This window comes from Esox lucius, chromosome 8 (assembly GCF_011004845.1).
Source record: "Esox lucius isolate fEsoLuc1 chromosome 8, fEsoLuc1.pri, whole genome shotgun sequence".
Lineage (NCBI taxonomy): Eukaryota > Metazoa > Chordata > Actinopteri > Esociformes > Esocidae > Esox > Esox lucius.
Genome location: NC_047576.1, coordinates 8,478,307 through 8,489,087, shown reverse-complemented (window position 1 = coordinate 8,489,087; position 10,781 = coordinate 8,478,307).

Below are 10,781 nucleotides of genomic sequence, written 5' to 3'. Positions count from 1 at the left end.
GTGGTCGGAGGTGGGTATCAAACCCACATTCTTGCCACTGCAAACGTCATGCAACTATGCTACACAGAACCCCAGCAGATGTTAAAGTCAATTCGACCCAGATAGAAGCTGTGAGCATACTAAAACATATAGCTTCATCTAGAGTAAGGCTTGTTTGTGATATAGCTCAGTGTGCCTTCCTACTATAATGCATAATACATTTAATAATAGGTCACGAAATGCCAGCCTGTCAGTCTTAAAAACTATTTTTGTGTTCTGAGGTAGAATAAATTATTTGAATTGAGGACTGCTGTCAAACTGTCTCCCTAATGTAACCACACTGCCGTACACAGGACCAGAGCACGGTTCCTAACCTGGACACGGTGACACCTGTACTGCCGCTTCAAGTGATGGGCTTATGCTGTGTGTTCGACGCACCTGCCCCCAGTTATAACCACATCATAATTATCATCAAATCTATTTTAAAATATTTATATGAACAGGATTTTGAGGTCTACTGCTTTATTTCGTTTTTCATGTTTCTGTTTGTCCACTAGATGACAATGTGCCCATGTTTCTTGGGTTTGTTGCGCATCCTTTTTTTTTATGAGCATTGTGCAGGCTATGCACCGTATATGGCAATGCAGACTAACTAGCTGGATAGAAAACTGAGCTCCCTCTCGGTGGAAAGTTGTTTTCACTCAGAGGACATTCTTTCCACTCAAACCAGGTCAGTTAGACCCAGCCCTCTCTTCCTTGCTCTCCACCACCTTCAACAAAGCTTCCAGGCAGCAGGGACAGAAACACAGGGCCATCAAGCAGAAGCCTGCTAGTTACTGACATGACCGGCATTTGTTTTGGTGTTATGGTGTTGCTACAGTTAGATAACGTAAAACACAACAGCGACACATAGGCGATATACAATAATATGAATTGGTAATGATATGTTAGATAAAGGCTTACAAGAATTGCTAACACTAAACCAACATAGTAGGCCCATACTTAACATGTAAAATCCCTAGTGACAACAGAATCTATCTGTCATAATTAATTCTTTTTTTATTCTTCTATTTACACAGTAAAATTAGCCGTTTTCATGATTTCCCTAGCTTCAACATGCCCCATAATCTCCACAGAGAATTGTGCTGGTATGTTCTGCAAGAAATAAGATGTTCACCTGCCTCGTATACCGTTGTATTGTGGTATATTTAAAGTAGCTTCACTGTATAGACGAGTGGCTATGCTCCCTCAAGCTCTGTGTGTGTGTGTTGGGACTGATGATGTGTACAGAGCCTCTCTCCAAAGGGCAACAAGCACAGATCCACCGTTGAGATGTTTTTAGCCTCAGTTGCTGGATGCCACTATGCAGCAATGAGCTCATGTGTTACCTAAATAAACATGGTTAAATGGGGTCAGTGTACTACATTCAGGACGCACGCCCTCTTTATTGGTTTAGTGGTGTGAGTGGGCGGAGGTGTTGGCCTGTCTCTACTGTTTGCCTGATGCCAACATCAACGGGTTCCTCTCAGCAGTCAACTGGGTTAGCAGGAAATCCAGGCCTACCTAACCACCCGGGATACACAGCTGTGTAACATGTCAGGCCAGTTAATGCTGGGCTCACGGGTTCTATGCAGTGTCCTGATTATGATATTCTGCTTGTGTTAGCGCGTGCGCGCGCAGATGCTTTCTCTGAGTTCACAGAGAGCCGTGGACTGTCTGCCTGTGAAGAACGTTTGTTAAATTATTAAATGATGTTATATCAGCAGCCAGCAGCCCCCTCCCCATTCTTTTTATAACCGCGAACACAGCCAGTGACGTTCAGGCTTTAGTCATCCACCAGTATTCTTCTCTGAAGGGGTAGAGGGATGAGAGGATGTGGGGGTGTTTTGAGCGGATGTTGGGCTGGATGGATGAGGGATGTGGAGTAGATGGACCAGAGGTTGTAGGGATGAATGGAAGAGAGAATGTGGGGGGTAGATGAAGGAGAGGATGTGTAGTGGTGGATCTGTGACGGTGTGTATGGGCCGATTGATAAGAGGATGTGTAACGGTGGATGGATGAGCACGGATGTGAGAACGGATGATGAGAAAACACTGGGATGAAAAGAGAGAAGGTTTCCGTGGACACGGTCTTGCTCCCTCCCTCCCGTTCTGAACGATGATTCATCAGTATCCATTCTCTCTAATCTCGGTTTTTCTCCCACTCTGTCTTTCTATCACCATCTCTCTGTATCCTTCTCGTTTCTTTATCTGTCTATTTCTCTCCCAATCTCACTCGCCATCTCTCTGTTTCTCCTTCCATCTCTCTCGTTATCTCAAATTTTCTGTCTCTCTTGTATCTGCCCCCATCTGTGTCTCTCTGTCAGGACAATAATGTCAAATCCTTGGCTGTGCTATAAATACCCAGCAGCCCACACTGGGTCTGGTGCGAAAGACACAGTCGCCCTCTTCAGTCTAGCCTATTTGTTTACATCCACAGTGGTTGAAGGAAGGGAAGGATAGGTTGTGTTTTTGTGTCTGTTTATGTCTTGTGTGTGCGTATGTGTGTGTGCACCCCTTAGGGGTTGAACTCTGACCCCACCAGCTCCCTGTCTCACGCCTTTAAGGGAGTGTGTGTGTAGGGGGGGGAGGCTGTGTGACAGTGGGTTCTGCAGGGAGATGGATGTGGAAGGAGAGTATTTTGACAGATGTAGAGTTAGTCAACCTTCCTGGCAGACATGCCAGCCTCTATGTCCCCCACTGTGACAGACACACAGAGACAGGAGACGGTGCCATTCTCACACACACACACACACACAGACACACACACACACACACACAGACATGGGAGTACACGTTGAAACACAGGACCACAGAAAAACAAACTCTCTCTATCTCTCTCTCTCTCATGCACACACAAAGACACACACTCCAATGACAAACATAGTCATGCATATCTGACACACGTCCCCTCCCAAACACACCAGCGTGCTCACAGGGGATGTGTAATGACTGCCTGTGCCGTCCTAGTGCCTCACAGGGGATGTGTAATGACTGACTGTGCCATCCTAGTGCCTCACAGGGGATGTGTAATGACTGACTGTGCCATCCTAGTGCCTCACAGGGGATGTGTAATGACTGACTGTGCTGTCCTAGTGTCTCACAGGGGATGTGTAATGACTGCCTGTGCTGTCCTAGTGCCTCACAGGGGATGTGTAATGACTGACTGTGCCGTTTTAGTACCTCACAGGGGATGTGTAATGACTGCCTGTGCCATTCTAGTACCTCACAGGGGATGTGTAATGACTGACTGTGCCGTTTTAGTACCTCACAAGGGATGTGTAATGACTGCCTGTGCCGTCCTAGTGCCTCACAGGGGATGTGTAATGACTGACTGTGCCGTCCTAGTGCCTCACAGGGGATGTGTAATGACTGCCTGTGCTGTCCTAGTGCCTCACAGGGGATGTGTAATGACTGACTGTGCCGTTTTAGTACCTCACAGGGGATGTGTAATGACTGCCTGTGCTGTCCTAGTGCCTCACAGGGGATGTGTAATGACTGACTGTGCCGTCCTAGTGCCTCACAGGGGATGTGTAATGACTGACTGTGCCATCCTAGTGCCTCACAGGGGATGTGTAATGACTGCCTGTGCCGTCCTAGTGCCACACAGGGGATGTGTAATGACTGACTGTGCTGTCCTAGTGTCTCACAGGGGATGTGTAATGACTGGCTGTGCTGTCCTAGTGCCTCACAGGGGATGTGTAATGACTGACTGTGCCGTTTTAGTACCTCACAGGGGATGTGTAATGACTGCCTGTGCCGTTCTAGTACCTCACAGGGGATGTGTAATGACTGACTGTGCCGTTTTAGTACCTCACAGGGGATGTGTAATGACTGCCTGTGCCGTTCTAGTACCTCACAGGGGATGTGTAATGACTGCCTGTGCCGTTTTAGTACCTCACAGGGGATGTGTAATGACTGGCTGTGTCGTCCTGGTGCCTCACAGGGGATGTGTAATGACTGGCTGTGTCGCCTTAGTGCCTGGCAGTCAGACATGCTAACATGAGCTCTGTCACAGATCATTCCCTCCATTAGCATGGAAAGGAACAGCTGTGCGGAGGAATATTCACACACCCACACACACACACACACACACAATCTACCACACACAGGCACAGTGTGTGTCGTGACTTGATGTGTGTTCATGTTAATCGTAGCGCTCCGCCCCCTGACATACCGGGTCATTATCCAAGTGGTTTTGTGTCATCGTTTTAGCGTAATATCCATTAAAAATGAAAACATGTTGAAGATTGATTCTGCCGCAGTGTAACGTTAGCTACTGTTTGATTAGCATATTCGCGCATTTGTCTATGTGTGTGTGTGTGTGTGTGTGTGGGTGGGTGTCTACATGTGTGTGAGGGAGCTTAACAGCCATTTGTGTGCGTGCGTGTGCGTGCACGTGTGTGAGGGAGCTTACCAGCCATTTGTGTGTGTGTGTGTGTCTACATGCCCTACTATTTTGGCTGCGTTTGAACAATAGAGACTGCCTGCTGGCGGGGGTTTGGCCCTTTGGTGCCTTGGGAGACCTTGTGTCAGTGTGTGTGTGTGTGTTTGTGTATGAGTGTGTGCGGCCGAGAGAATGTGTGGGGGGGTTGGGGTCTGTTTGAGGTCTTGAAAGTACAAGGGGGGAGGAGGATGGTTCAGACGTTTGAGGAGGTGACGTGTCACGCTGTTTGTGTGCATGTGTGTATGCTTGCCTGCGCCTGCTTTAATGTTCTGTTTGTGTGTTCTAGAGAGGACTGTTGGAGTAAGTGTGTGCGCCAGTGTTTGTTTACACATAAGCGTGTGTGTGTGTGTGTGTGTGTGTGTGTGCGCGCGCGTGTGTGCGCGCGTGGCACACATAAGGAAAGCGCCAGAGGCTTCAGGGGACTGGGGGTTCCCTGCGGAATGCGATGATCTCACCCATCCTCCGCTTCCCCTACCTTCACACCCCTCCCCCACCTTGCCCCTCCCCCCAGCCCCATCAGAGTTCCCAGGGTGAGGGTCCTCATGTCGGGGGAGGGATCCTGGGTGGGGGAGGGTTCTTTCAGATGGCCCCCTTTGTCTCCCAGTTCACCACACCACCGTCCACCTATTGACTGCTTGATGAGTTCCACTGGGACTACATTTCAGTTTGACATTTTAGGCATTTAGCAGATACTTTTAATGTTTAGTGCCTCGCTTGCATGTACAACAAAAGACAGAAAACAAAAGACGGAGACCTCGTTGGGTCTGGGATTTGACCTGGAGACCTGTTAGTTACTGGACCAGTGCTCCTTGTACAGCTCATCTGAGGCCTTTTAAGGGGAATTATTAAGTGTCCTTGCCTACGAATTTGGTGTTTAAGGGGAGTTTTTAAAATGTCTTCAGTAAGTTGGATAAAGAGTTTGGTGAAGTCACCTGTGTGGTCAAAATCATTGTTTTGTTCTGTGTGTAGAAAGACTGTCTGAAATGTCAGTGTGTTTTTGTCAGGTGGACTTGCATCAGGACATCATTGGTTAATTAGTTAAGAGACCGATATCTGTCTCTTTAGGGGAAAACACCAGTGGGAACGAGGCATAGGTGTGTTGGGGGCTTGTGTATTGGATTATTATTATTATCGGTCTTAAGGGGCACAGATGCCAGCTTTTATTACCTAACATTTACACAACCTTCTTCTGTGTACCTCAGGGCTGTGATGACAACATTCAGACAACATTGAGATAATTAGGATGATAACATGCTTCCTGGAGAACACAGAGACACTGATGGATGTAGTATTTAGGACATTGGTGCTGACAACCCCCCCCCACACACACACACACACACCACCCACCCACCCACAGTCACCCAGTTTCTGTTACACACATACACACCTTTTGTTTGCAGGGTCCCCTGTTTGGCCATCTGCCCTTCCCCCATCCCCCCCCGTGGCTCATTCTAGACTTCACCAAATGGCTCATCACAGGGGGTCGGACACGTCTGGATGACATCACCTCTCTGATAGTCTGTAAACTTTATTTTTGAGCCAATGAATATGCACAACTCTGATATTTCTCATCCTTCGTTGAGAAAAAAAACTAATAATCACACACTAACCTAGCAAGAAACGGGTGCCAAACTAATCCAAATTTAGTTCATCGAAATGGCTAATGACCTTGTCAATAAGCGATTGTGCTGTATCATCGTTGGTTTTAGACACAGAGGAAATGGGTGCGGCGGTGAAGAGGCCACTAGAATATCCAGTTCTGTCTAAACAAACCCACAGAGGAAAGGACCCCTATGGATGACACAGGAGATTACTGGATCTGAAGCAGGGCGGGGACATAGCTCTGCCGGTCTCGCTGCTCTGAGTCATGTCACTCTTCTGTGACACAACAAGATCATTGTGGTTCATTATGCGTCATACCAGACAGGCCAGCTAAGCCTGTTTGATAGCAGTGTCTCCACCAAAACACTCACACATCCACACTTGGACGGATACACCAGAATGAATTGTGTCAACATCCTGGACAAAAAACTTTCCATGTTTTAACACTCTTGAACAAGTTCCGTGCCTCCAGATATGTTATAAGCCTCTTTTGGTATTCGACAAAGTAAACATTTTAGATACCTCAAATATGACTTCATAAACACTGTCAAGATATCACTAACATTGGTACTCCTTGAACATTTAAGTTTCAATATGGTTCCAATGACTAACTGCATTAGGAGGCCTCAGACTTGGATTTGATTACTTACACAGATTATAAATGATTTATAGCCCCTATTAATTACTTTGTTTTTTATTATATAATAATAAATTCACCTGTGTTATGATTTGGTGTGAATATAAAATGTATGCTACGGCCTGGATAATGTTATGCTAATGACTGTGTTTCGCAACAACCTACGGCCGTCATTTCCATCCCGGTGATTGGCTGTACACCATCCGCCATATCTCTCTTCCTCTCCAAGCAGGAAGTCAGCCCACGCATCTGTGACACTTCTGGGTCAGACAGAGATATTAAGAATCCTCGCGCTAATGTGGCAACTGCCTTCCTTGCCTCGTCGTGTTGACTCGCTGAGCGTGTGTCTCAAGCACTGACATATGGAACCGGGACTGTGTTCCGCATGCACATCTTTGCCTGTGCTCCTCAGAATAGGTAGTGTCAGTGAATACCAGTAACACTAACACAGGGGCACAGTGCAGAATGCATTGGATCGTTTGGGGCACAGGTTGGTCGGCAAATCATCACATTCATGGCCTCACAGGTGTCATTTCTACGTAGGTTACAGGCAGTACACTGGACACTTACAAATGAAAAGTTAAGCTTAAAATCTGTTTCGGGTAGAAACATCATCCACACAGCCATTGTTGTGTAACGGGTCAGAGTTTGGTCATGTTAGCGCCGCCACTGGAGCTGCTACATGAACGGGGAGTCAGAGCCGGCACAGAAACATCCACCCACCAGGGATTAAAAGGGTTTTATAAATAGCATTAACCCCTGTCACCGCCATCGGCAACCAAACAGCCCACATGTACGTGGAGTAACGGTCTGGGAGGAGCCCCATGACATTCTCCCTCTCCGGCGCTCTTCAAACCCCCCTCCACAGCGTTATCCCCATTATATAACCGGCTAATATAGGACAGCGTGTCCTAGCTTTTCAGGTCTGACCTACAGCATAGCGAAGGAGGGACGAAGGCAGACACTGTGGGGAGGGGAGGGAGAAGAGGCTGATGTGTCGTGGATGATGAATGGGGTGTAGTGTCCCCTGAAAAGAGAGGATTACACACACACAGACACACACACTCAAGGCGGTCACAGCACAGCAGTAGGAGGCAGTTTGCTTCTCTTTGCACCACTTGCAACAGCACAAAAAAATAAATAGGTAACCCTACTTTATAACAGCGCATTTGGGTTGTCACAGTGTGTTGGGCTGTACACCACGAACGGCACCCATCACAAAGCTGAGAGTTTCCCTCTTCATAATGGAGTAACGCTTATGTATGAATGCTCATATAATGGGTACACTGTATTAAACCGTGAGGCATTTTGGGAATTCGTGGTGTAACGCCAGTTCTGCGCGACGTTCTCACTCCAATCGTCCCACTCGGGGCCCAAACCAGTGATGAATCTCTCTGAACACAATAAATACCGTGATCCACAAAGCATTGTTACCCCCCCCCCCCCGCCAAGAAAGCAACTACTTCAAGGTCTCAGGGCAAGTGATGTAACCCGACTGGAAGCCCATCCACGTTGACCATGGCACTAACTTACTAGGCATTTTACACCCGTTACACATAAAGCGCAAAGCTGTGTTACATCGGCCATATACCACACACCCCCACAGCAACTGACAGTGATGACTGCCTATATCATGTGACTGCTGTTCTCCTGTAATATACCAGGTAATTTCTAAATCCTTGGTGATGAAATATAGAACACGATGTTGTGTTTCATATCCACATTGCATGTATGCTTGGTGTATCTGCATACATGAATACATTAATATAAAAGGGTTGAATGGGGGAAGAACCACCAGAAACGTGCTCTGTCTAGCCTACCGGCTCTCACCTGTGCCGTCTAGACAGCCTAATTAATTACTGTTGTCGTCCTGCATTATTCAACGTCGCGGGAAGTACACGCAGAGTAAAATAGGAACAAGGTTGGTGCTAGATTACACCTGTCTGTTTATCTGTTTACGTTAGTTGCACAATCAGATGTAATATCATTATAGTCCTGGTGTTGACTCTCAGAAGTAGCTTTCATTTGAGCTTTGACTTTAACAAAGGGGGCGGAAATGCAAATATACTTAGATTTGTAGTGATTTAATCATTTAATCAGTGAATCGTTTAATCAGTATCAATGAAAAAAGTCCACATTTAAATAAATGTTAACGATACTTTGTATTGCAACAACATTTGATATGCAAAAATGCTCTTCCACAATTCTTTGCTTGTTTCTTACCTTCAAATTCCCTCTCTTTCTCTCTCTCTCACACACACACACACACACACACACACATACACACAGACTGACCAAGACAAATTCAGGATGACATCTACATGCGAGGAGGGGTGATCATGTGTGTGTATGCTGCTGAAGGTGATAGTCTCTCCCTCTCACACACACACACACACACAAACACATCCACCAAAACAACAGGGTTAGACGTTCCTCCAGCTTGTTTACGTCTGCTTTCTGTCACATTCTCAAACCCACTAAAACAAGAGATAAACAACAGAACACATCCAGGCCAGACCAGGGTGTCAAACCAGGCCACAGCCTGGCTCCCATCCCCCAGTCCTCTCCCCTTTAGTCCCCTCCCCCCTGGTCCCCTCCCCCCTGGTCTGCCCAGATTCACTGAAGTCATGCTGAGACGACATCTGTCCCCCACACTCACACACACCATCCCCCATTGTCCTCAAGCTAAGATCCACCTCCTATTTATCGCTCACTGTCTCCTCTTCCCGGAGCATAGCCAATGTAATCTTGACTTCTGTAGCTAGAAACATGATATATATATATATATATACAGCTCTGGAAAAAATTAAGAGACCACTGTAAAATTATCAGTTTCTCTGGTTTTACTATTCATAGGTTTGAGTAAAATGAACAGTTTTGTTTTATTCTATGAACTACTGACAACATTGCTCCCAAATAAAAATAATGTAATTTAGAGTACTGGTCAAAATGACCAAAAAGAAACAAAAAAGAGGCATGGTTTTCAGACCTCAAATAATGCAACGGAGAAAAAAATCAACAACAAAATACTAATGTTTTACCTTTGGAAGAGTTCAGAAATCAATATTTGGTGGAATTACCCTGATTTGTAATCACAGCTTTCATGCGTCTTGGCATGCTCTCCACCAGTCTGTCACATTGCTGTTCAAGTAGCTCAGCTTTGAACTTTCAGAGGTTTTCAATGGGATTCAGGTCTAGAGATTGGGCTGGCCATGACAGGGTCTTGATCTGGTGATCCTCCATCCACACCTTGATTGACCTGGCTGTGTGGCATGGAGCATTGTTCTGCTGGAAAAAATTCTCAGAGCGGAGGAACACTGTCAGAGCAGAAGGAATCAGGTGTTCTTCCAGGATAACCTTGTACTTGGGTTGATCTGCCAGATTCCAGCCTTGCTGAAGCACCCCCAGATCATCACCAATCCTCCACCAAATTTCACAGTGGGTGCAAGACACTGTGGCTTGTAGGCCCATCCAGGTCTCTGTCTAACCATTAGACAACTAGGTGTTGGGCAAAGCTGAAAATGTGACTCCTCAGAGAAGATGACCATACTTCATTCCTCTATGGTCCATTCCATATGGTCTTTTGCAAACTTCAGCCTGGCTCTTCTTTGCCTGTCATTGATGAAGGGCTTTTTTCTAGCTTTGCACGACTTCAGCCCTGCCCTAGGAGCCTGTTTCGAACCGTCCTCGCCGTGTACTTCACCCCAGCTGCTGTTTGCCATTATCTTTGTAGGTCACTTGATGTCATCCTATGGTGGTTGGACAGTGGACAGTCATTTTCGCCCTCTGCCAGTCTGTAGCTTGGTTGTCCCCAATGTCTGTTGCTTGACCTTGTTCTTATGAACCGCCATCTTTGAAATTTTCAGGATGGACACAGCCTGATGCTCACTGTATCCCTCTGCCTGTAAAGCCAGAATCGAACCCTTCTTTTCCTCACTCAAAGCTATTCTTTTCAACTCTTTTGTCATGCTGAATAGTTATTTTTTTATTCAAATAACCTTTGAGATACTACTTGCACTGTTTTGGCCATCCAGCTGATCATATTGCAAGAGGATAGTGATGACCACAGCAGCAGTCG